The 26863-nt window shown below is 43.8% G+C and overlaps 2 long non-coding RNA genes across 2 annotated transcripts; one reads left to right on the top strand and one right to left on the bottom strand.

Annotated features, from left to right (window-relative positions):
- LOC141191448 (uncharacterized) lies at positions 1 to 26863 on the top strand. Its single transcript, XR_012265424.1, has 3 exons — positions 1 to 68; positions 24648 to 24694; positions 26277 to 26863. It is a non-coding gene; the product is annotated as an uncharacterized lncRNA (long non-coding RNA).
- Positions 13073 to 17746, bottom strand: LOC141191447 (uncharacterized). Its single transcript, XR_012265423.1, has 3 exons — positions 17570 to 17746; positions 15800 to 15961; positions 13073 to 13909 (listed from the first exon to the last, which is right to left on the bottom strand). It is a non-coding gene; the product is annotated as an uncharacterized lncRNA (long non-coding RNA).

Raw genomic sequence — 26863 nt, 5'->3', positions numbered from 1 at the left:
CATCAAGTGAAAAATCCCCATGGAAATGCCTCTACTAAAGCACGCTGCTATAAAAAACACTCTGTAAAGTAAGTCCACACTGCAGCATGAATATAACGTGCAAGCTAGAAAACAGGTTTGGCCAAAAAATGTATCCATCAGATAGATGTCAACTGTATACTTTTATAATATAGATCTGGACAAGGGTATATATAGCATAGACAGGATTGGGTTTATTAAGGATTGCATTCATACGACAACCCTACAAGGGAACCTGTCACGTGAAAGAATGGCTATTAACCTGCAGATATGCAGTTAATCTGCAGGTTATTTGTCAAATTTATATAGAGGTCTCAAAAAGTCAGAAATCATAAAGGGATCTAATAATAAAATGTAACCTTTATTTATACAATGCTAAAAAGTCATAAATATGATCTAGGACATAAACAAAAACTGCACCCAAAACGTGAAAATATATGAAAGAAAAATATTATTTCTAAAACCAATTCAAATTGCTGTATGTGAACCTCTCTGATGACCCTCAAATGCTCCCATGAAGGGAGGAAAAAAAGCCCCATGTTTAGGAAGTTGGTGAAATGACGTTGAAGGGAAAGGATCTAGGCTGAGATCCTGGATCCATGGATGAATGGCCTATGGAGTTTGAAGATCGGTTGATCACTGGGCTGGATAAATGTGCTACAGTTGTGGAATCTGTCGTCTGGATTTGATGAACTTTCTTAAGGACTGTTGCTACTGGATACCTGTGTTTCTATCGTTTTATCTTGTCGTCTGGAGGAGCGAGGAATGTGAATACAAACTATACTGGTTGACGATACGAAATCTGTGAGCCAACCAAAAGTTGGGAAACAGTGAGTATCGCCTGGTACAAAGGCAGTTGAACTACCGCCCCAGGAAGGGTATCTTGTGCACTGGGGACAATGTATTTTGGCCATTTACCTAGAGTCGTAGTAAAACCTTTGATGTAAGTGTAGCACCCCGAGGGTTCGGCCGCTACAGGGGTATTGCACCTCAAACCAGAGGTGTGATATTCCACTCCCGGGTAAGGATGGAGTGTGGACCAGGACTCAGTAAGCTGCATGCACCACACACACCCCATTTCCGAGGGACAGCTCAACGGTGCTCCCACTAGACAGAAGTGCAGGCACGACAGCATCTGTCCCTGGCTGGAGTGGGGAGGGGGAGGAAAACCCAGTGGTGTAGGAGCAGATAGGGGTGGGTCTCTGGGCATAGGAAGGAGCCCATTGGTTGCTGGTCACCTGGGCTCATGGTCAGAGGGAGGTATAAAAGGTGGGCACCATCTTAGGTCTTGGTTCAGTTCAGTCTGTGAGGAGAGGTTGAGAGGAGAGCTGACAGGGAGCAGCAGCTCAGGCTGAGTGCTGCTCCAGAGGCAGGCCTAGAGAAAAGGCCAGGGCCTGAGAGGAGAAGGAGAAGTGGGCCTGGAGAAGAGGCCAAGGGAAGGAGGAGAAGACAGAACAGGAAGGAACAGAAAGGGAGAAGAAGAGACAGAGAAACAGAAGGGCTCAGGAACAAGAAGGTGGAAGGGACCCTAAGAACCCACGAGAATACAGGGTGAAGGGTCAGGCAGATTAAGGGTACCGGATCCCAAGTTGGTGGAGGAGAAACTACCCTCAGCCAAAGACCGGTCGTCGTGATGATTTATTGGTGCAACACCTCATCAAACCTGCTAGGAAGGCACCATATAGGACAGCGGAGGACGGGGCCCACGTTTAACCGCACAGGTCCGCGGCAGCTGGACAAAAGTGGGTCACTGGTGAGGCAGGCCAGAGAAAGGACAAAAGGGGGTCCTGAGCCATACTTCTGAACTGCCTGGGAGTTGACCGAGCCCCACACCTGGTGGACGCAGCACGGCTCGGGCGGTCACTACTGGTGCCGAAGTGACCCGGAGCACATGAACTGTGAGTAAAGACCCTGGACAGTAACTTGTTGTCTGTGTGCTCCTTTGCGCCTCCAGCACTACCGGTACTGGGACTCTCACCACCATCACTCCCACCATTCACTACACTGCCCTGGGGTCGCACTCTTCCCATGGGGAGTCACACCATCCCAGCTGCATATATCATCAGCCCCAGCGGACTGCCTTGCAGCGGCGGTTCCTAATAACCGCAATCCACGGGTGGCGTAGTCGGACATTATCTAAAGTACGGTAGAAGACTACCATTGGTCTGACCACCCTGAGCCGCGGGACCAGGCCGCCATTACTACTCCCAGCGTCTCCCTATTGCCCGGTTCCTCGTGCCCCACGGCCCAGGGGGCGAGTCATAAGAGATGAACTATTGTTGCATCGTTAACTTGTCTTAGTGATTATTGCAACCCACAACCTCAGATCTTCACATACAGGATTAGAAAAACATTATTGTTTTCTTTCAAAAGCAATATCACATCTGTCCATAGATTGTGACTGGCATTGGACTTCAGCTCTACTGAAATAAATGGAGCTGAGCTGCAATACCACACAGAACCTGTAGACAGGTTGTGGTGCTGTTTTTAGACAAAAAACACAAGTTTCAGATCATGGACAACACCTTTGAAGAGTTAGGCTGCGTGCTCACTATGTGTTTTTCAAGCGTTTTTGCCGCCAAATTTCCGCAGCGAAAACGCTTAAAAAAACGCTTGGTAATACCTGCCCCATGGTCCCCAATGATAATCCGCATGTGCTGTGCACATGCTGCGGAAATTTCCGCTGCGGATTATCATTGCGGAAAAATACGCAGCATGTCCATTAATTTTGCGGACACGCAGAGTAATTGCCGCCATTGACTTGCATTGAATCGCTTAATATCCGCATGACTACATGTGCACATGCGGATATTAAGCGATTCAATGTGCGGATGTTACCCGGGTCTGGAGAAGAGGGGACTCGGGTACCATAGAACGTCGCGTGACCTGTCACATGACTAAATGACGTCCTGAAAGGTCCTTTCACACCACCGCGAGCCGTACAAGAGACAGGACGCAGCGGAGAAATGACCGGGGGCCATCAGAAGGTGAGTATAATGTTTTTTTTATTTTTTACCATTGTTATTCTTTTTTTTAACTATTAACTTGGCCACACTATATAAATTCATGCCGGTTGCATGGATTTACATAGTGTGACCAAATTGTCAAGCACTTTTATAAGCAATGCTAATATCGCTTGGAAAAGCGCTTGATAACCCGCATGCAGAAATGCATGCAAAAACGCTTGACAAACGCTTCTACCTGGCAAGAAAAACGCATGTAAAATCCGCATCCTTTCTTCCTGCCAGGTAGATGCAGCATTTCTGTAGCATGGGCACTTAGCCTTATGCAGTACTTCTCTCTTTTGTCAGATATTCAGGTGTAAAGAAACACTGCTGTACTCCCAGGAATAGGATTCACATTTTTACAATAAGTTCCCAGGGTCCGCCCGTGGTGTAGAGCTCCAGAGACATTTTTTTCTCCATATTATTAATTAACGCTTACAATATTCTAAATCCAGATGTAGCAGCCACTAATAAGACAGCTGTAGTCCACTACTAGCGCACAGTGATGTGGTGCGCTCCACTATTAACATAGCACAGCATATGGCGGCTGCTATATCAGTACTCTAGAATATAAAAAATAATTTCCATATTCTAAATATACATGAGTGCAAATAATAATTATTTTATAGCACCAACATATTCCGCAGCAATTTACAATACTTGTAAAAACAATATCAGACATTACATCGTAACACATAATTCAACAAAAACTAAAAGGAGTGAGGGCCCTGCTCGCAAGAGCTTACAATCTATTAGAAAATAGCAGGATGAGCAAAAGGGGCTTGTATTGTATAGTCCAGTCGTCATTCTAATAAATAGGGGTATTCACATAACGCTTCATGAACCAGTCATCAGTCAGTACCTGTATAAGGACAGATACAAAGTGCTACTGAGTGCACGGATTGTTGAGAATAGATGACAGAAGGTACAAGATTCTAAGAATTTAAGAAGAGAGAACGGGCAATGATTAGATTAGTGAGGTACTGTGATAGGCTAGTCTAAAGAAATGTGGTTTTGGAGCACATTTAAAACTGTGGATACTGGGAATTAACCAGATTGTTTGGGGTAATGCATTTCAGAGAACTGGAGCAGCATGAGAGAAGATTTTGAGTGGGAGGTTTGGATTATAGAGCATGTCAGGATACAGTCATTAGCATAACAGAAAACGGAGATAGGGTGGTAGACAGAGGTGAGGGAGGAGATGCAGGGTGGTACAGAACTGTGGAGAGTGTTGTGGGTGATATTGATAAGTTTATATTGTACTCTTTAGCAGATGCAACCAGTGCAATGACTGAAACAGGGTGGAAGCATCGGTGTAACAGCTGGACAGAAATATGAGCCCCGCTGACGCATTTAGGATGGATTTGAGAGGAGAGTTTAGTAAAAGGGAGAATATTTAGTAGAGTTGCAGTAGTCCAGATGAGAATGAATCAGAGCAAGGGTTTGAGCATACGACCTATTATATCGGACGAGTGTTATCCTTGGTTTTCACGGATAGCCCTCGTATCCATGTTATTATATTGGGCTGTGCACTTGACCCAGTCATCCGAGGGAGAAAAAAAAATAAATTGGTGACATGTCATATTTTCATCCGAGTGTTGGATCAAAATTGGCAATGCAAGTCTATGGGTCCGTGGAAAACATCTAATCTCACTCGGTAGACATCCGAGTTCAGTCCGATGTCCACGGACTGCCATAAATCGAGAAGGGTGAACAATATATTTTTTCCCACCTCTTAATGTGACTGGAAAGCCTAAATGGCAGTGGATCAGGCCTTCCCTTGGCCTCCGGCAGCTTATCGGTACCCCACAATCGCTTTAGCAGTAACTTCTCCATTTAAATGCCGCTGTCAGAAATTGACAGCATAATCTAAATGGTTAACAGCTGCATTTGATGCTTAGCGCCGGCAATTGCTGTTTGAGACAGATGCCAGCTGTGTGACAGTCAGCGTTTACTGTGTGTGAACCAGGTACAGCTCCTGATCCCACTTCACACACTCGGTCCCATTCTAAGGCAGAATTTTTAGGCGGGCATCTCACAGGGCAATATTTTGCCACCCATTGAGATAAACTTCTGACCGTCACCTGAAACGAGATGCTAATCTGCAGTATATATATAGGACCAGCGACGGACAAATGATTGGTGCAACCTGTGCAGCTGCACAGGAGCCCAAATGATAAGGGGGCCATTACAACCTCCAAAGCAGCTTCTGTCAGGCACATTGAGCCATATACTTTTTTTGTGTTTGTGTGACAGTAATGGGGCATTGCCTCGCACCACTATCAGAGGAGAGATGGTCGCACATGTGCAACTCACTCTCTTGTCTGCTATGACCTATGGAATCTGATTGGGCAACTGCTAAACTTTTCCATGGCACTGGGTGTGACGAGTCACCCTAAGGGTGTGTGCACACATCATCATTTTCGGGTGGAAACTAGAATGTATTGGCTCCTTCCAGGTCCTGACTGCAGGACCTGGAAGGAGCCCATGCATTCTAGCGTCTTTACTAGTGAGCCAGCCAGAATGTATGGGCTGTAGTCAGGACCTGGAAGGAGCCCATACATTCTGGAAGATAGCAGAATCTATGGGGTCCTGTCAGATTTATATTATTGGAGGCAGCAGAATCTATGGGGTCCTGTCAGGTTTATATTATTGGAGGCAGTAGAATGCATGAGCTCCTGTCGGGTATATATTATTGGAGGCAGCAGAATGTATGGGCTCCTGTCAGGTATATATTATTGGAGGCAGCAGAATGTATGGGCTCCTGTCAGGTATATATTATTGGAGGCAGCAGAATGTATGGGCTCCTGTCAGGTATATATTATTGGAGACAGCAGGATGTATGGGCTCCTGTCGGGTATATATTATTGGAGGCAGCAGAATGTATGGGCTCCTGTTGGGTATATATTATTGGAGGCAGCAGAATGTATGGGCTTCTGTCAGGTATATATTATTGGAGGCCGCAGAATGTATGAGCTCCTGTCGGGTATATATTATTGGAGGCAGCAGAATGTATGGGCTCCTGTCACGTATATATTATTGGAGGCAGGAGAATGTATGGGCTCCTGTCAGGTATATATTATTGGAGGCAGCAGAATGTATGGGCTCCTGTTGGGTATATATTATTGGAGGCAGCAGAATGTATGGGCTTCTGTCAGGTATATATTATTGGAGGCAGCAGAATGTATGAGCTCCTGTCGGGTATATATTATTGGAGGCAGCAGAATGTATGGGCTCCTGTCACGTATATATTATTGGAGGCAGGAGAATGTATGGGCTCCTGTCAGGTATATATTATTGAAGGCAGCAGAATGTATGGGCTCCTGTCGGGTATGTATTATTGGAGGCAGCAGAATGAATGGGCTCCTGTTAGGTATATATTATTGGAGGCTGCAGAATGTATGGGCTCCTGTCGGGTATATATTATTGGAGGCAGCAGAATGTATGGGCTCCTGTCAGGTATATATTATTGGAGGCAGGAGAATCTGTAGGCTCCTACCAAGTATATATTCTTGGAGGCAGCAGAATGTATGGGCTCCTACCATGTCCTGACTACAGCCCATATGTGGCGTCCTGCTACGCCTAGGTGCCACACAACCCAGTTGGGTGCATGGATTGACTTCTCCACAAGAGGCCCTCACTACATTCATACACTTCCACCCTTCCACCTCACACCAGCTGAGGGAGCCCATTAGGGACATATACATAGGGAAGGTGAAGCCAGGAGCTGAGTTCGGAGTTGTGAGAGAGTGTGCTGGCACTTAGACCAGTGAAGAGGCAGCACGCTGGCTGCTGTGCTTAGGCGAGCCAAGGCCTACGGCACGAATGAGGAGTTAGGGCCCCGAGTGTGGCTGACGGCAAAGAGAAAAGTAGAGAGGAGTTGAGGGGGCAGAGGAGCGTACCAGGCTCACCCCGAAATATATACCGGACATCGGGTCCGCGCCTTCCGGGTTCCTTCATACCCAGTAGGGATCACCGGACACCTGGAGGACTACAAGTCCCAGGTCGATCAACGCTGACTACAGCACCAGGGCTAGGAGTCACGGAGGCCCCAGTGTCCAGGGAGAGTGATCTCCAAGAGAAGGCCCTACCACCAGGTCAGCAGGTGCAAGAGAGAGAGACAGTAATTAAGCCATGCCCTGCTCCAGGCAGGTCAGAAGCTTAGCAAGTGGAAGCGACGGATCAGGAGGCCCTATACCCGCTCACTGGGGAGAGTCCAGAAATGCACCCTGCCTACCGAGTACCCTGGACCATACCACACCGACACCAGTAAAGGTACCGAAGCGCACCCCCGTGTGAGTGTCTGTCATTTCTTCCTGAACCGCCCTGGCTGTCTCTCCCCTGCACTGCTAAACATTACCCCCCACGCTGCCCTGAGGCCCGCACCACCTGTGGGGAGCCGTTCCATCATAAGCTGCCCTAACATCTGCCTCAGAGGACTTCTCCGCAGCGGCGGCTCCCTTTAGCCGCAATCCACAGGTGGCGTCACAAACTCTTATAATCCCCTGTAAATATTTCCCCTTTTGTTGACCTCCCTGGGCCACGGACCGGGACAGCCACCATAATATCCCCCGCAAGCATCCATAGGCCCGGCTGCTGAGTACTCCATGGCTCTGGGGCCCTGAAACAGGTTAGTCCAGCCAGCATGCAAGATAAAAATAAAATGCTGACGGAACAGTTCATCCGGGGGTTGAGGTCCCAGGAGGAGAGCAGAACTGTACGGTGGTGGGCCTTAGATCATCCAGATGCCAACTTTGACACCCTTAAGGACATGGCTATAAAGGGTCTGCAGTCCGTGGAAACAACAGATACTGCTATCCAGCGCTACCAGGGTGGGGCCACCCCAGTGCCCACAGCGCCCACTGCTCCTTCATTAACGGCTGAAACAAAAATGCAAACAGTGCCTCGTAGCGAGCTGGACAGACTACGCTCTGAAGTGCGCCAGTTAAGTAAAACCCTGGCCACTGTCCTGAGCACCCTGCAGCTACAGACGGAGCCTGAGCCGGAAGGAAGGATCCTACTGGCCGACAGCCCTGAAGATGTCCCCTGGATGAGGAGAAGAAGGAGGACAAAGCCACCCCGTAGGAGAACAACGTCACCCCGGAGGAGGACAACACCACCCCGTGGGAGGACCAACGACCAACGTCGCCCTACAGGAGACTTCATCTGCTACCGCTGCCACAAGGCAGGTCGCAGAGCGCAGAACTGTCCTTTAAACGAGCAAACCCTGGGGCCGAGGGCCGACACCCAGGAGTAAATCAACCAGGCCTATGAAACTGGTACCATCGGTTCGTGTGAGGAAGACCTTTCCTGTCCATTGTGCTGGATGGCATTGCGACACCTGCCCTGCTGGACACCGGCTCGCAGGTAACCATCATACCTGATGTCCTCTACAAAAGGTACTGGTCTGTAGATGAACTCCAGCCACCAGCCCGAACCTCTCTTTGTATCCCTCTAACGGCCTTTCTCTTAACCTAGTAGGGTTTAAGGATGTGACAGTGAAGGTGGGGAGAGCGGAACTAAAAGACCAAGGACTGATTGTAGTGGAGTCTAATCCTGGTGATACAGACTTGTATATGATACTTGGTACAAATATTGTTGGTAACTGGGAGAAGTGTTGTTTTTGCTCCAACAGATTGCTGACACTGCCAAACCAGGGCAGAGGAAGGTGCTCCAGAGAGAGATACGAGCCCTCCTGTACCAGCAACAGGTAAAGCTAACAGGTGGTGAGATCGGTAATGTACGGGTGACAGACCCGATACCCATTGTGATTCCCCCGATGAGTGAAATGCTGATTTGGTGTAGGGCAGCAATAGGTCTCAAGGACAGAACTACCAGGCGGTAGTGGAGCCCATTGGCTCAGAGCACAAACCTACACTCTTAACTGCCAGAGGGGTGGTTGATGCACGCAATGGGAGGGTACCCGTACGTCTCCTAAATTGTGGGGAGGACGAAGTTAAATTACCAAGATACGCCACTGTTGCCCGGTTGTATACTGTGAATGATGATGCCATACACACAGTATAGTTCTTGACCTCATCAGACACTGTGGAGGACAATGACTCCGAAACCCAGGTGGAGGATTGGTGTCAACAGCTCCATATTGGGACTGACGCCACTCCTGTCCATCAAAAACAAGGTGTACACAGGGTGGTCCAGGAATACGAACAGGTATTCAGCAAACACCCACTTGATTTTGGGAGGATTAAAGGGGTACAACACCATATACCCACAGGTGACCATCCACCCATCAAAGAACGTTACAGACCCATACCACCAGCACACTACCAAAAAGAGAAGGAAATGTTGCATGATATGAAGAGAGCAGGGGTAATAAGAGATAGTTGTAGCCCTTGGGCAGCTCCCCTGGTCCTGGTCAGGAAAAAGGATGGAAGCATGAGGATGTGTGTAGATTACAGACAGGTAAATCGCATAACACATAAAGATGCATACCCTTTACCCCATATAGAGGAATCCCTGGCTGCACTAAAGTCTGCAAATTACTTTTCTACCCTTGACCTCACTAGTGGGTACTGGCAAGTAGCAGTTGCTGAGGAGGACCGGGAGAAGACGGCCTTCACTACCCCGATGGGACTCTGCGAGTTCAACAGCATGCCGTTCGGACTCTGCAATGCCCCTGGAACGTTCCAGAGATTGATGGAGTGCTGTTTGGGACACCGTAACTTCGAGACCGTGCTGCTATACCTGGATGACGTAATAGTTTACTCCAAGACTTATGAGGACCATTTGAAGCACCTGGCGGAGGTATTTGAAGCATTGTCCGGTATGGGATGAAATTGAAACCTTCCAAGTGCCACCTGCTTAAACAGAAGGTTCAGTAGCTGGGGCACATCGTCAGTCCAGAAGGCGTAGCACCAGACCCGGATAAGGTCACAGCCATCCAGAAATGGCCAGAACCGAAGAATCTCAAGGAGGTACATCAGTTACTGGGACTGGTCGGGTACTACCGGAGATTTGTAAAGGACTACACCAAGAAGGCAGTGCCTTTGCAAGATTTCCTGGTAGGACAGTCCAACAGAGGCAAAATCCCCCTTCCAGTGGGGTAAAGAACAGGCTGAGTCCTTTGCAGTGATGAAAGAGATCCTGACTGGCAAACAAATCCTGGCCTACCCTGACTACAGCCAACCTTTCCTGCTGTACACTGATGCCAGCAACGAGAGACTAGGAGCTGTGTTAAGCCAGAAGCAGTATGGCAAAAGGAAGGTGATAGCCTATGCCAGCAGGAAGCTTCGTCCTACCGAGAGGAATCCAGAAAACTATAGCTCCTTCAAGTTGGAGCTCCTGGCCTTGGTCTGGGCCATCACTGAACGATTCAAGCACTACCTGGCCTCCACTAAGTTCACGGCCTATACTGACAACAACCCCTTGACGCATCTAGAGACAGCCAATTTGGGAGCAATGGAACAGCGTTGGATGGCCAGACTGTCAAACTATCAGTTCACCATCAAATACCGGACAGGCCACAAGAACGCCAACGACAATGCCCTGTCCAGAATGCCTCACCAGTCGGACAATGAAGAAGAAGTGGATGACCTGGAGGAGATTGAGCTACCTGCCTTCCACAGAAATGGGATGGTACACGAGCAGCGCACCTCCAGGAGGTATCGCGGTAAGACACTAAACCCGTTACCTCATTACAGTTGGAAGGAGACCCAGGACAGCGACCCGGTTGTCAGCCGTATCAAAGAACTGATAACCCAGGAAGGTTACTCCCTGGAGAAGGACGCTCCTCCACAAGCCAAGCAACTGTGGAATGAGAGAAGCCGGCTGTTCATCTATAGAGAGAAGCTGTGCCGGAGGTATGTCAACCTTAGGACCCATGAGATGGTATGGCAGATCGTAGTGCCCAGGACAGACATCCAGATGGTGTTGGAGGCCTACCACGATCGAGCAGGGCACTTTGGCTGGAAGAAACTGGAAACCCTCCTGAAGAGTCGGTTTTATTGGGTTGGTATGCGGAGCTCCATAGAGAGATGGTGCCGGGATTGTGGACCTTGTAGCCTCAGAAGAAAAGACTACAGCAGCCAGAAAGCACCCTTGCAGTCCATCAAGACCACCCAGCCCCTGGAGATCTTTGCCCTGGATCATGTCAAGCTGTCACCCAGCAGGTCAGGATACTCCTATGCCCTGACCATGGTGGATCACTACTCCCGGTTCCTGGTGGTAGCCCCCATCAAGGATCTGATGGCAGAAACTGCAGCAAGGACGTTTCAAGCATACTTCTGCAGGCCCCATGGATACCCAGATAAGATGCTGACGGATCAAGGCCCTGCTTTTGAAGCCGAGCTGTTCAAAGAGTTTTACCATCTGTACGGGTGTAAGAAGATTCGGACTACGCCGTAACATCCTCAAACCAATGGTCTATGTGAAAAGATGAACAATATCGTCATAGACCGGCTGAAGACTTTACCTCTAGAAGAAAGGAATCAGTGGCCAGACAAACTACCTGACCGGGTAGATTTGTACAATCACATACCTGTGATTTCCACCAATTGTGCTCCAGCGTACCTCATGAGAGCAAGACGGGAAAGTTGCCCATGTGTATTGCCAAGTTTTTAGCAATAAGGTTCGGATATGGCTTTAAAGAAGGCAACCATTTGTAATATAACGCAATTTTATTTATAATAGATCATTTGAAAGATTAAATACAGAATCAAAGGAATAGTATGATATTATGATATTGCGTACACTTTTGTAGATTAAAGGTTACTAAGGTTAAATACTTATAAAGGTTACATACTTACTATTGGATAGAAGAAGAAAAAGATTTCCCTAGTACCATATACATCATCTGTCCGGAAACTTCAGCTGGAGAAGTGCTCAGCGATGGGCAGAGAATGCGTCCTAGGTCCTACACTTTGAAGAGCGTCTTCTTCAAAGGCCCACAATGCTTCTGCCATAACTGAATTCTTCAACAGCTTTATACTTTAGAAAAATGCTTACCCAACCTAATATTACGTAAGCATGAAAGTTCATAGGTTGTTGTCCAACATTCAAATCCCTCGACAGTGGCCAGCTATCACAGATGAGCAATACTGGACAAGACCTGTTCACGGACCATTCTACTTCTGTCATAATGTTTACATATGATAAGAGTAAATCCTACAGCGGGTTATAAATCAGAACAAGGTTTTCTTTCCAGACAGTATATTGTGCTAAGAAGCTATGTATCAGTGAGATACATTCACAGATAAAGTATACCTTAACACAGAATATATAATTAGAATATTGATTAAAGGTTGGATACATCATAATGGGTTTCAGATAGCCACTTATATTTTTGGTACTACAATAAGCTTCTCCATCTTAAGCCATATGTCTGTAGTTTTATTTACAATTTTGTGCAATCGTCTGTCTCTGGTTCTAGCAAACACAGCGTATACAAAGAGCTAATTCCCTTCAGTAATAAAGATTAAACCTCAAACTTAACCTAATGCTTTAGTATGTCTGGACTAATGACCCCTACTCTACTGAGGTAAGACACCTACAAATGCTGAGATGTCTGGTTTATATTTCAATATGGATTTGAAATATAAAATAGCCATTTTTCATGTTCATACTACAATCCACCCTCAGTTATCGGAAACCATATATTATTTATATCCAACGCCATATCCCAAAGGAATAACTTCAACAGATGAGCGACATAGAGATAACAAAGAAGGAATACATTGTATACAGCAACATAAAGCAATACATGCACAAATTATTGCAAAAATTACTCCTAAAATATAGCGTAAGTACCCAAAATCAGGCAGCTAGGAAAATAACCAGTCCCACCATTTACCATCACTTCGTGTGATGTGATTAACATCATCCTGTAACTGATCTATTTGAGACTGCAAATCTTGGCTGTGATCAGACAGATTAAAACAACACATCCCACCAAACTCTTGACATCCATGATTATGAATTAACAACAAATAATCTATGGTTGCCCTATTTTGTAAAATTGCTTTTTGGTAACTTTGTATATCCAATAATATATTCTCTAAAGCTCTACTAGTAATATTTATTGATCTAGCCACAAGAAAAGATAATCTACCTACAGTATGGGCAGCATATACCGCTATGACAGGGGATCCTACCATTGTCAAATATATTCCTAGAATTTCTGATTCAATTAGTAAGTTTACGTTATAATTACAATTTTCTGATAAGCGAAAAAAATCCCCTTTTTGAAGGCTTAATTTTACGAGATGGGAAAGTTATATTCCCACAAGAAAACATCCACCCCTTGGGCAATTTTGCATGTTGTATGTATGAGGGGGAAGTTACTGTATTATTACACTTCATATTTTCCCCGACATTATTTTCTTACAATCTTTACCTGTACGGGAACTACAAATAATATCAATCTCATTATTCCCTGTTTTTCTTTCTATTTTCATTTGCTGGCATTTACCTATTTTATTTTGGTCGCAAGTCATTTGATAACATAGCTCAGCAGATGCAATCTTTTGAGTCTTTATAGTGATCATATCTTCAGTAATAAAATCTTCTCCAGTACAGTTTATACAAGCGTAATACGGGTTGTATGTATAATTCTGAAGCACATCTCCTTCTTCTACCTTCTCAACTTGGATAAATCCCCCTATCAATTTGGTCCACAGTCGTAAGGGGGTTGGTATAGCTACCATACAAGTTTCCAACACATTTGTAGCTGTAGCAGTCTTTGCCATACAAAAATGGCTCATGTTTGTCAGTTGCGCCAAGTAACTCCATAAATTCTGCTTAATTTTCCATAAAACCTCATTCTCCTTCTCCGGCGTTTCTCTTTCCCTTCTGTATAACGGTTGGGTAGTGACAGAGACCAAAAGGACCGTGCCTGTAACACCGATCATCCACCATCTCCAATTTTGAGTCTAAAATGGAAATATATATACATTAGTCTCTGAGATAACACCTGTCTGCAGGAACATGTTCCCACTTCTCTTGTCCTGGCTTCTTCACTTTTAACACATTGTCTGCCCCTAGGGCGATCACCTCTGCAGGTTCTGGAGGACCTTAATCTCCAGGTTGCTTCACCAAGATTTTTGCACCATCATTCAGAAAATGAGTGGAGCCAAAACCTCTGTCTCCTCCAACTGTTATTATTGTAGGAGCTGTTCCCTTGATTATTTTCATTTTCTGAATAGACAAAATTAATAATTGAGCTATTCTGTCTCCTTTTTGGATCAACAAGTCACTATCCCCACTATTCAACAGGAGTACCTTGATTTCACCTTGATCATCCTGATCTATCACTCCTCCCATCACTTGAATTCCTCTCAGGGCCAAACCTGATCTTGGAGCTATAAGACCAAAATGCTCAGGAGGCATTTGTAATCCTATAGCAGTTGTGAAGGAGACCCAGGACAGCGACCCGGTTGTCAGCCGTATCAAAGAACTGATAACCCAGGAAGGTTACTCCCTGGAGAAGGACGCTCCTCCACAAGCCAAGCAACTGTGGAATGAGAGAAGCCGGCTGTTCATCTATAGAGAGAAGCTGTGCCGGAGGTATGTCAACCTTAGGACCCATGAGATGGTATGGCAGATCGTAGTGCCCAGGACAGACATCCAGATGGTGTTGGAGGCCTACCACGATCGAGCAGGGCACTTTGGCTGGAAGAAACTGGAAACCCTCCTGAAGAGTCGGTTTTATTGGGTTGGTATGCGGAGCTCCATAGAGAGATGGTGCCGGGATTGTGGACCCTGTAGCCTCAGAAGAAAAGACTACAGCAGCCAGAAAGCACCCTTGCAGTCCATCAAGACCACCCAGCCCCTGGAGATCTTTGCCCTGGATCATGTCAAGCTGTCACCCAGCAGGTCAGGATACTCCTATGCCCTGACCATGGTGGATCACTACTCCCGGTTCCTGGTGGTAGCCCCCATCAAGGATCTGATGGCAGAAACTGCAGCAAGGACGTTTCAAGCATACTTCTGCAGGCCCCATGGATACCCAGATAAGATGCTGACGGATCAAGGCCCTGCTTTTGAAGCCGAGCTGTTCAAAGAGTTTTACCATCTGTACGGGTGTAAGGGTGTAAAATTAATAATTGAGCTATCCTGTCTCCTTTTTGGATCAACAAGTCACTATCCCCACTATTCAACAGGAGTACCTTGATTTCACCTTGATAATCCTGATCTATCACTCCAGCCATCACTTGAATTCCTCTCAGGGCCAAACCTGATCTTGGAGCTATAAGACCAAAATGCTCAGGAGGCATTTGTAATCCTATAGCAGTTGTGATTGCCTTTACCACCCCTATTTCTAATCTAATTTCCTCATGAGAGTGTAAATCTAGTCCTGCTGCCTGTGGGGTGGCTCTATAAGATCCCAGAGCCCCTGGCTCTAGTTCCCAATAGAGAACTGTCTGTCCTGTGGTAGTAGCTTTTAAAGGCATGATCTGTAAATTGGGGGTAATCATTCTTATTAACGGTGTTTCCTGTTCTTGAAGTGACTACCATTGTCACTCTGAATTTGCAATGGAATACCGTAATATAATATTATGGTTTCCATGGTTTTAATGGTACTGTTAGCATTGGCCGTTTTACATGGACAAGCCATCATATACACTGAGTATGTATCCACAGCCGTGCATACATATACACACCCTCCATCTTGTGGAAGGGGGCCGATGTAATCTACCTGCCAAATTTGTCCAGGTAGTTTACCTCGGGCTATTTGACCCCTAACAACATGGGGGACAGGTCTTTGTTGTGAATGTTGGCATACTGGACATTTCATAATTGTTTCCTTGATTACATCTAACCTGATGGGCACCCTCTGGTCTGTGCCCATTGAGTCAGTCCGAGCAGCTCCTCAGTGGTGTCAGTCCGAGCAGCTCCTCAGTGGTGTCAGTCTTTACTGCATTCAGTGACTGATATTTTGGACTGTTCGTCTGCTACTGAGTTGAAGAATCTTTCCACGGGATCTGAAGCACAAATAGCATCAACATGAAACACAGTCACTTTAATTATTTGTACAATTGCCCAGATATCTTGCCACAACTCTTTTCCTCATACTTCTTTGTTATGTATACTTGTAGTCTGATAGCCCACTGCGTTCCACACACGGTTGTTACCTTGGTACCTAGCTGACCCTTCTGTAAACCACGCTTGTTTCCTCTGCTCAGGAATCAATTGTTCAAAGGGCATCTCCTGCTGCTGAAGTCCCATAGCGACTTTGCTTACCTTCTCATACAATGTGGAGATTCCACTAACTCCTGGTTTTGCTCTGTCCTGAATTGCCTCAATTTGCTTTCCTCCTAATTCTGTAGTTATAATCTTGCACTCACTGAATTGTTTTGGAGTTCCATTAATCAAATTGGCCTCCGCCCCTGTATCTACCAATATTTGTGGGGCGTGGCCAGCATGTCAATCACTTTTATCTGTCTCCCTCCATCGATCCCCCATTTCAGATGAAGACATCATATTAGAAGAAAATGATGCCCCCTTCTGTTGGGCTTTGAATTCCTGTATCAAGGATTTAACTTCAGCATAAAGATCCTCAAACCCCAGTGCTGTGGGCTTTGCTGGCGACGAGGAGGAAGTGGGCCCTTTCTCTCCCCGTGTCCCACCCGCCCCCTGCTGTGGGGATTCAGAATCTTTTACTGTAACCTTTCTATTATGTGAAACCTCTGACTTTTTATTAAGTCCTCTATTTTGATACAACTTCCACATCTCGTCAGTACCAATCCCATCTATTTTATCCCTGTGGACACCATCCCATTGATCAGGGCTACACTCTATTCCTGATTTGGCTATGGCCAAAGCAACTTTCTTTTTATTAACCTTCCCTCGTCTCCTTCTGTATTTATACTGCGCTACACATACCGCTGCCTTTTTTGCTAAATGCTGATATCCATCACATCTGTCCATTAATAACTTATTCTGACACTGTGCTATAACCAATGCATTCTGGGCCTCACACAACTGTCTTTCCAATTCCTGAACTTTTGTTAATATACATATTCTTTCCTCAAGCTGTTTTCTACATGCATGTAACAAAATCCATCCTCTCCTGCTCACAGCACCCAATTCCTGCTTTTTTTCCACTCTCACTTTTTGCAAGCATTCAATGACATCATCAGGTTCAGCATCATTCAAACATTTGTCCCATGATTCACTTAATCCAACACATTGCGACCACTCTTTGGCCAAAATATGGTAAGGAGCCTGCTCCCACCCTGGAATTTCTACAGAAACACTTACAATCTCTTTTTTCTTAAAGAGAGGCATGTTTTACGCAATATCACACTATCACACAGAGTCCCTTCTACTTTCCAATAAAAAGAACTTCTGTGCCTTCTGCGTATCCTGCTGACTACGCCAAATTATGTATTGCCAAGTTTTTAGCAATAAGGTTTGGATACGGCTTTAAAGAAGGCAACCACTTGCAATATAACGCAATTTTATTTATAATAGATAATTTGAAAGATAAAATACAGAATCAAAGGAATAGTATGATATTATGATATTGCGTACACTTTTGTAGATTAAAGGTTACTAATATTAAATACTTATAAAGGTTACATACTTACTATTGAATAGAAGAAGAAAAAGATTTCCCTAGTACCATATACATCATCTGTCCGGAAACTTCAGCTGGAGAAGCACTCAGCGATGGACAGAGAATGCGTCCTAGGTCCTACACTTTGAAGAGCGTCCTCTTCAAAGGTCCACAATGCTTCTGCCATAACTGAATTCTTCAACAGCTTTATACTTTAGAAAAACGCTTACCCAACTTAATATTATGTAAGCATGAAAGTTCATAGGTTGTTGTCCAACATTCCAATCTTGTGACAGTGGCCAGCTATCACAGATGAGCAATACTGGACAAGACCTGTTCACGGACAATTCTACTTCTGTCATAATGTTTACATAATAAGAGTAAGATAAGAGTAAATCCTACACTGGGTTATAAACCAGAACAAGGTTTTCTTCCCAGAGAGTATATTGTGTTAAGAAGCTATGTATCAGTGAGATACATTCACAGATAAAGTATACCTTAACACAGAATATATAATTAGAATATTAATTAAAGGTGGGATACATCATAATGGGTTTCAGATAGCCACTTATATTTTTAGTACTACAATAAGCTTCTCCATCTTAAATCATATGTCTGTAGTTTTATTTACAATTTTGTGCAATCGTCTGTCTCTGGTTCTACATCGGATGACAAACACAGAGTATACAAAAGGCTAATTCCCTTCAGTAATAAAGATTAAACCTCAGACTTCGCAAACTTAACCTAATGCTTTAGTATGTCTGGACTAATGACCCCTAGAGTCTACTGAGGTAAGACACCTACAAATGCTGAGATGTCTGGTTTATATTTCAATATGGATTTGAAATATAAAATAGCCATTTTTCATGTTCATGCTACACCGCCCCAGGAAAGGAAGACCAAGAGTCACCTCTGCTTCTGAGGATAAGTTTATCCGAGTCACCAGCCTCAGAAATCGCAGGTTAACAGCAGCTCAGATTAGAGACCAGGTCAATGCCACACAGAGTTCTAGCAGCAGACACATCTCTACAACAACTGTTAAGAGGAGACTTTGTGCAGCAGGTCTTCATGGTAAAATAGCTGCTAGGAAACTACTGCTAAGGACAGTCAACATGCAGAAGAGACTTGTTTGGGCTAAAGAACACAAGGAATGGACATTAGACCAGTGTAAATCTGTGCTTTGGTCTGATGAGTCCATATTTGAGATCTTTGGTTCCAACCACCGTGTCTTTGTGCGACGCAGAAAAGGTGAACGGATGGACTCTACATGCCTGGTTCCCACCGTGAAGCATGGAGGAGGAGGTGTGATGGTGTGGGGGTGCTTTGCTGGTGACACTGTTAGGGATTTATTCAAAATTGAAGGCATACTGAACCAGCATGGCTACCACAGCATCTTGCAGCGGCATGCTATTCCATCTGGTTTGCGTTCAGTTGGACCATCATTTATTTTTCAACAGGACAATGACCCCAAACACGCCTCCAGGATGTGTAAGGGCTATTTGACCAAGAAGGAGAGTGATGGGGTGCTACGCCAGATGACCTGGCCTCCACAGTCACCAGACCTGAACCCAATTGAGATGGTTTGGGGTGAGCTGGACCGCAGAGTGAAGGCAAAAGGGCCAACAAGTGCTAAGCATCTCTGGGAACTCCTTCAAGATTGTTGGAAGACCATTTCCGGTGACTACCTCTTGACGCTCATCAAGATAATGCCAAGACCGTGCAAAGCAGTTATCAAAGCAAAAGGTGGCTACTTTGAAGAACCTGGAATATAAGACATATTTTCAGTTGTTTCACACTTTTTTGTTAAGTATATAATTCCACATGTGTTAATTCATAGTTTTGATGCCTTCAGTGTGAATGTACAATTTTCATAGTCATGAAAATACAGAAAAATCTTTAAATGAGAAGGTGTATCCAAACTTTTGGCCTGTACTGTATATATATATATATATATATATATATATATATATATTTTTTTTTTTTTTTTTTATTTAGAATCATTTATTTTTACTTCAGACATGTAGTTCATACACAATCTAAAATATGTAGATCTATATTCTTTCCATTTGAACAAAGGAAATGTTTGACGCCTAAAAGGAATTTTCATAAGTGATCTCTTGAGCAGCTCAGAGCTGTGCAGTCTCCCTACTTCCTGATTTCTGGCAGGACGGGCTCTTCTCCCTGAGTGATAGCTCTGATGAGCAGCAGAGCTGTAGTATTATTAGAACTATAAAGCTCAGCACAAGAGCCAAAAGGGAGAAGGCAGGGAGCAGCTAACTGGCGTATAGAAATGAATGGGCTGGACAGAGATAACGCTATGTTAGGAGTTAACTTTTCTCCTGGAATGTGACTACTGCACACTCTCTACCAAGGTCTACTAGTGGCTGAACTCCATGGAAATGAGCTTTACACTATGTAAGATAAAAGCTCTCATTGAAGGAGAATGACAGCAGATAGAAAAAGCTAGTCAGTGGCAAACTTGCGTATGTTCATGCTGTTTAACTAATTAAAGCAACTTAGTAATTTGAGAATACCTGTTTATTGACGAAGGTGTTATGAGACTTAATGAGGTTGTCTGGTTTAGAAACCACTTGCACATACTTGGGGCACTATACAGGTTAATAGTGGGGATTCTCCGTTGTAAACCTGAACCCATTTTATGCAGACTAGAGAGCAGTTACATGGAGTAAGTCCCACTTTAAAGGTCCCAGTACTTCATTCATTACATACTCAGCTTATTGATTTCAATGGAAACTGTGCAGTACCTCCTGTTTCTTTTGGTGGCAGTGCAGGAGAATTAAATGCTTGTTGCCAGATTTTTCAACAAATTGCTTATCGCTGAGATTGCCAGCAACAGATCATACTTTAGTCAGCATATTGGGGCCCTTCTAACAAAAAGACATTAACTAATGCAGAGATTCCCTTTAAGTACAAAGCATATGTCAGTATACTATCTGCAAAGTAAAAAATAAATAAATTCTTAAGTGCTTAAAAGGAACGTGTCATCTGTTGTTTAACCCCTATCTGCCCTACATGTATAGTGCATGTTGGGTGCAAGTGTGTGGAGTGGACTCTGCAACTCAACCCGCAATATACCTGCAGATTCCAGCTGTGTTATACTGCCGGTATTTGTCTGTAAAAGCCGCTATTAGAGCAGCTCTGGTTGCTGCTGTTAAACACTTAGATGCTGCAGTAAATCCCAGACCGTGGTAGTTAAGGTGCGATGTCCCAGAGGTTCACCATTTTGGATGCCCATGGGATGTTGCCTTCCACTCCCCTTCACTAAGTGAAAGTGCTGCTTATGGATTTCAGTGGCAACCATGAGCCTGCTGACCGCCCCCATGGCTGCCATGTTGGTACATGAAAAAGTGGGATTGAAACATCGTATAGATCCCAAAAAATGTTATTAATGAAAACCTCAGCAAATAACAAGCCCTCATAAAGCTCTATCGACCGAATCGCTGAAATATTTTCACCATCAAAATAAAACTATACAAGTTTGATATCTGTTTTTTCAAGTTTGCTCGACGTGAAGAATCATGTTCACAGGTCATTTTCACTGCACAATGAAACCTTAGAAACAAAACCCAAATACGGCAGCAAAAACAATGAAAAACGCAATCCCATTTAACTTCACTTGGAATTTTTGTTCCAGTTTTCCAGTATATTGTAGGGTAAAATGAATGGTGTCATTCAAAACTACAGCTCTCCTCTAAAAAAACTCCCCCAGCCCTCATACAGCTATGTCACACGAAAAGGGAGAAAGAAGGAGAGGAAAAAAGAAAAATGATAATAAAACTGCTGAAAAATCTTCTGTATACAACAGGAAATATGAAACTAATTTTGGCCGGGGTGATAATTGCAAGATCTGTGGGTGTGTTTTTTTAGTTTAGATGGTTACTATAGTAAAAAAAAGTAAAAAGAAAAAAATAAATTTTATGTAAAAACGTAATTTAAACAATTGGTTATTTTTTGATAACACATTCTCTTTAACTGCTCTTCTCTAATAAGATGGCAATATTGCAGCGCTGCAAAAATAGGAAGAAGTAGTTTATCAATTTTAAAGCAGCTTCTTGGAAACTAATGACTTAGTCATTGATATAACATCCTGACAAAATGACTGTTCACTGTCTGTTTCTGAGAAATTAATTCAAAGGTCACAACCGATATGGCTGCACTTCCTTTTGTCACTTTTGGAAAGACAGACAATGGATAATGTCACATGACTACATGACGTCATGGAAGGTCCTTTTACACCACCACGAGCCGCCGAAGACACCGGACGCACCATACAGGACACTGGGGGCCATCAGAAGGTGAGTATAATGTTGTTTTTTATTTTATTCTTTTTTAACTACAGGTACTATGGTACCCGGGTCTGGAGGAGAGTCTCCTCTTCTCCAGACCCGGGTACCATCCACACATTGAATCACTTAATATCCACATGTGTACATGTAGTCATTAAGATATTATGCAATTCAACGCAAGTCAATGGCGGCAATTACGCTGCGTTTCCGCAAAATTAATGGATATGCTTCAGATTTTTCCGCAATGCTAATCCGCAGCATAAATTTCCGCAGCATGTGCACAGTGTTGCACAGCTTCTGGATACCCACAGTTGCAGTATAAAACTTCACAGAGCAGATTACATGGGATAACAAGCTTTTACTTCTCAGAACATGAGGTAAAGGAAAAAACGCACAGTCACACAGTACTGCACCAGGAAGTAAGAACAAAATAGAAAATACAAGAGAGACTTTTTTTCTTTTACAATACAGTAAACAAGGAAACTTTACACAACGTCGCCATCTACTGTCAGATGAGCATAAAGTCCTCCTTCACGCAAACAAAGAAGTCCACAACTGTTGCATATACCAACACACAGCACATGCGGGTTATCATTGAGGACCATGGGGCACGCATTACCAAGCATTTAAGCGTTTTCGCTTTGAAAATTCCGCAGCAAAAACGCTTGAAAAATGCATAGTGGGCACGTAGCCTCAAAGTCACTTCAAAACTGAACAGGTCCCTATAAAAATAAGTTTTGTAAATTTCCTTGAAAAAAATGAAAAATAACTACTACAGTTTTAAATCTTCTAAAATGCTAACAAAATAAACAACATTTTACAAATGGTGCTGATGTAAAGCAGACATGAGGGAAATGTTATTTATTACTGTTTTTGTGTGGTATGACTATTGGGATCAAAGGCATAATCATTCAAAGTTTGAAAAGTGCAATTTTTAAAACTTTTTTGCCAAGTTTCTGATATTTTTATAAATAAACGCAAACCATATCAGCCTAAATTTATGATTATTATAAAGTATCATGTGTCACAAAAAACAGTCTCAAAAGCTATGGGATATGTTGAAGCATTCCAGAGTTATTACTACATAAAGTGACACTGGTCAGATTTAAAAAAATTGGTTTGGTCACGAACGTGTTAAGCCACTTTGTTACCATTTTGGCAGTTTGCTTCGGGTCATTGTCCATTTGGAGGACCCATTTCTGCTCAAGCTTTAACTTCCTGGCTGATGTCTTGAGATGTTGCTTCAGTATTGCCACATAATCTTCTTTTCTCATGAAGCCATCTATTTTGTGATGTGCACCAAGTCCCTCTTGCAGCAAAGCAACCTCACAACATGATGCTGCCACCCCCTTGTTTCACAGTTGGGATGGTGTTCTTAGGCTTCTAATCTTCTCCCTTTTTCCTCCAAACTTAACTATGGTCATTATGCACAAAAAGTTCAATTCTAGTTTTATAAGACCACAGGACATGTCTCCAAAAATTAAGGTCTTTGCTCCTGTGTGCATTTGCAAACATTAATCTGGCTTTTTTATCTTTCTTTTGGAGTAATGGCTTCTTCCTGGCAGAGTGGTCTTTCAGCCCATGTTGATACAGTACTCGTTTCACTGAATTGTCACTCTGACAATCTTACTAGCTTCTGCCATCCTCTTCACAAGGTCTTTTGCTTTTGTCCTGCGGTTGATATGCACATTTCGGACCAAAGCACGTTCATCTCTGGGACACAGAACCCGTCTCCTCCCTGAGTGGTATGATGGCTGGACATTCCAATCTTGTTTGTACTTGCATATAATTGTTTGTACAGATGAACGAGGCACCTTCAGATATCTTGAAATTGTACCCAAGGATGAGCCAGACTTGTGCAAGTCTACAATTCTCTTCCTGATATCTTGGCTGATTTATTTACACTTTCCCATGATGCTACACAAAGAAGCAGTGTGTTTCAGGTGTGCATTAAAATACATCCACATGTGTGTCTCTAATTAACTCAGATGTTGCCCAAAAAACTATTAGAAGCTTCCAAACACATGGCATCATCATATGGGCAGTCGAGAATTGTTTAAATACATAGTAATCTTAGTATATGTAAACTTTTGACTTTGCAGTAAGTAATAAAAATGCCTTAAAACATTCTCTCTCTCATTATTCTGGCATTTGGCAAATATTAAAAATTATGGTAATCCTAATTGACCTACAACAGGAAAGGTTTATTCTTATTTCATGTCAGATATTGAGAAAAACATGCATATGTGTCTTTTTATATAGTGTATGTAAACTTATGGTTTCAACTGTATATATGTATATATGTGCACATCTCATTGCTATAGCAAATCAGTGGGAGTCATCAACAGTGATAAAGTAATAGAAAAAAAGGAAGAAAATTGAATCCTTAGAGGAAAAGTAAGATGATTTGTCTAAAAAATGCCAGTGTAAGGAGGCTCGTAAGCTCCCCGGGGAGCCATTGCATGGTTTATAAGCCTCCTTACTCTGGCATTTCACTCTCCTCACTGGGATCTAAGGGGTAAAGATTTTCCTTCTGAAGTCTCTCACACAGCCAAATCAGATCTCATGCTTTGCACTGCCGAGGGGCAACACCCCGGAACACCATGGCTGCAAATTGAGATTCTAGTTTGCCATTTATCCTAAATCATGTGGCAAGGCTTGTTAAAAGGTTGATATTGAGTTTTAGGATTGCTACTTCTAATAGGTGGCACTGGAAGAGGCAGTTTGCAAGTTTTGGGTGGAATTTCTCTTCAATAAAAATACTTTTTGATTACACCAGTGATTTTTTTCCTTTCTCTACAGACTGGACCAGTCATTGGGGAAGCCCTCACTGTTTCTTTCTGGATCAGGTAACTGATTTCCCTATGTAACATAGATTCCACTGCGTGTGTCATGGGTGTGTCAGAAGTGACAGACAGTCATCCTGCAGTTGGTTGCAGGAGATCTCTTCGTTTGGCCTTACAGACAACTTCTTAGAATATGTATCTCTAGGACCCAGTGGCTAGCTTCCTCTGGCTAATTAACACTCTGGCCTGGATGTATAAATACCTGTTGTGAGACAGAGGGAGGTGCCGGCGATATTCATTACCCCTTGTGAAGGCTTGAGCAAGAGCAGTGCTTCTTCTCTGGTGCTAGAGAACGTGTGCGGATTTGTCTGGAGTCGACTAAAGCTAAGCGATTTTCCCTTGTTTGTCCCCCCTTGTTGTCTTTAGTGTTTAGTGGGGATCAACTAGTGCTCATCCTTTCTGTTCCCTAGCCTGAGCCTAATGCCAGGGAAAGACAGGCCGAGGTACACGTGCGGCGATTGGTGAAGAACCAATAAAGGGACATTAGTGGAGTCAGGGTGACACTAGATCAGCCTAGGAGTTCTCCACTCCCCACTTTCCCTAGTCTGGGTTCCCTTTCCCTTTTCCCTTTGTGTTGCACTTAGTCTTTCCCACACCTTGCGTGACAGCATGACATTATGTCTCATGATTCCTTAGGGCAATCAGCGCTGACTTTACTCTCTCCACCTTTGGCCAACTTGCATGCATCCAGAGAAAGTGAGAGCTGTTGCTGCTCTTACTTCCTCCGGATGTACAGGTATGTGATATAACTGGAGGCAAGGAGAGTGAAGCCAGCGCTGATTGGCAGCAGGGATCACTTGACATAACAATGTCACGTGATCCCAAGGAGAGCCAATGCCGAAACGGCTGAAACACTGGAGGGGAGTATAGGTGTTATTATTTTACTGAGGGCAAAAATATATATATGGAGAAGGAGATGTCCGAGTAGTAGAAAACCCCTTTAAGTGTTGGCTACTACTTTCATGGATGTGGACAGAAAGCTCTTTCTGAGTTCACTAAGTAGTTCAATCTGACAAAGGTTTCCAATAGGGTTGGTGCGAGTCAATTTGCAGGACCCAGTCCATCAGTCACATCCATAATCTGTGACCGCTGCATCGGAGCCCTGAGAACCACCTCCTACATGCCGGCATCCACAGCTGTTCTACTGATTAGCCGGCCTGATGCAATGTCACATATGCATCATTCTGTAACTATAAAGATGCATCTAATCAAAAGAGAAGCAGGGAATATTGGAAGGTAGAAGGCAGGTCTTGAGACTCCTGTCCAGCATCCAAAGATTACTGACGTGGCCGATGGACCGAGTGCTGCAAAACGAATCGCACCAACTCTAGTTTTCAATTAAAACAACAATGTCTAAATGGCTAACCAATATTGCATTAAGGGATCTATCTACTTTATTTCTCCCCAAAACTGTGCCTCTCTTGTCCATGTGGTGAGTCTGGTATTGCAACTCAGTGCCCCATTGATTTGGTTATGGATAAGCTACAATATCAGGCAGCGCTCACGGGTAGTGTGAAATGTGTATGGAGTGTGGTCTGTATCTATGCTATTCTCTTTGTTAGAATTTTTTTTTATACATTTGTAGGTAACTCAAATGGATCATAAACTCAATCTCATAACCGATATGATTCACCACCTGATAGCAAACCAACAAAGCGGTCAGTCTACAAACAGAACACCGCACCGGAGCAACTCTCTGAACGACGGGAGCAACCTCTCCAGTACTCTGCCTACAAGACGAAACCAAGATAATGCATCTTGATGAACAAACACAAACTAGTTCTTCTACTGTCCTCAATGCAGATATTCATTATTTTAATGAATGCATTTATAAGCAGAAAGTAAAATGAATGATGAAATTAGACTGAGTATCGAGTAAGTGTGTAACACTGTAAAGGACGTCTTGTCTATTCTCTGTAGATCCTATCAGGGTTCATTGAAGGTTTCTTAGAGGAAGGGACATGGAACATATGTGTATTGCTCCATGTAGAAACATGCAAGAAAGCATCTGATACATTGATGAATCCTTTCTCAGGAAGATTGTAGCTCATCGGCCTGTGGGATCGTAAATCGCTACGGGTCGTGCTATAAAACTGGCAATACAACTGAACAATTACCCTGATTTTTTTTATTCTAGTAAAATACACTTTTTACATTGATTTTCAATTTTTG

Source organism: Phyllobates terribilis, unplaced genomic scaffold (assembly GCF_046119375.1).
Source record: "Phyllobates terribilis strain yellow unplaced genomic scaffold, ASM4611937v1 Scaffold_44__1_contigs__length_10104851, whole genome shotgun sequence".
Lineage (NCBI taxonomy): Eukaryota > Metazoa > Chordata > Amphibia > Anura > Dendrobatidae > Phyllobates > Phyllobates terribilis.
The sequence above is the reverse complement of the archived record's forward strand: the minus strand, read 5'-3'. Positions and strand labels throughout refer to the sequence as shown.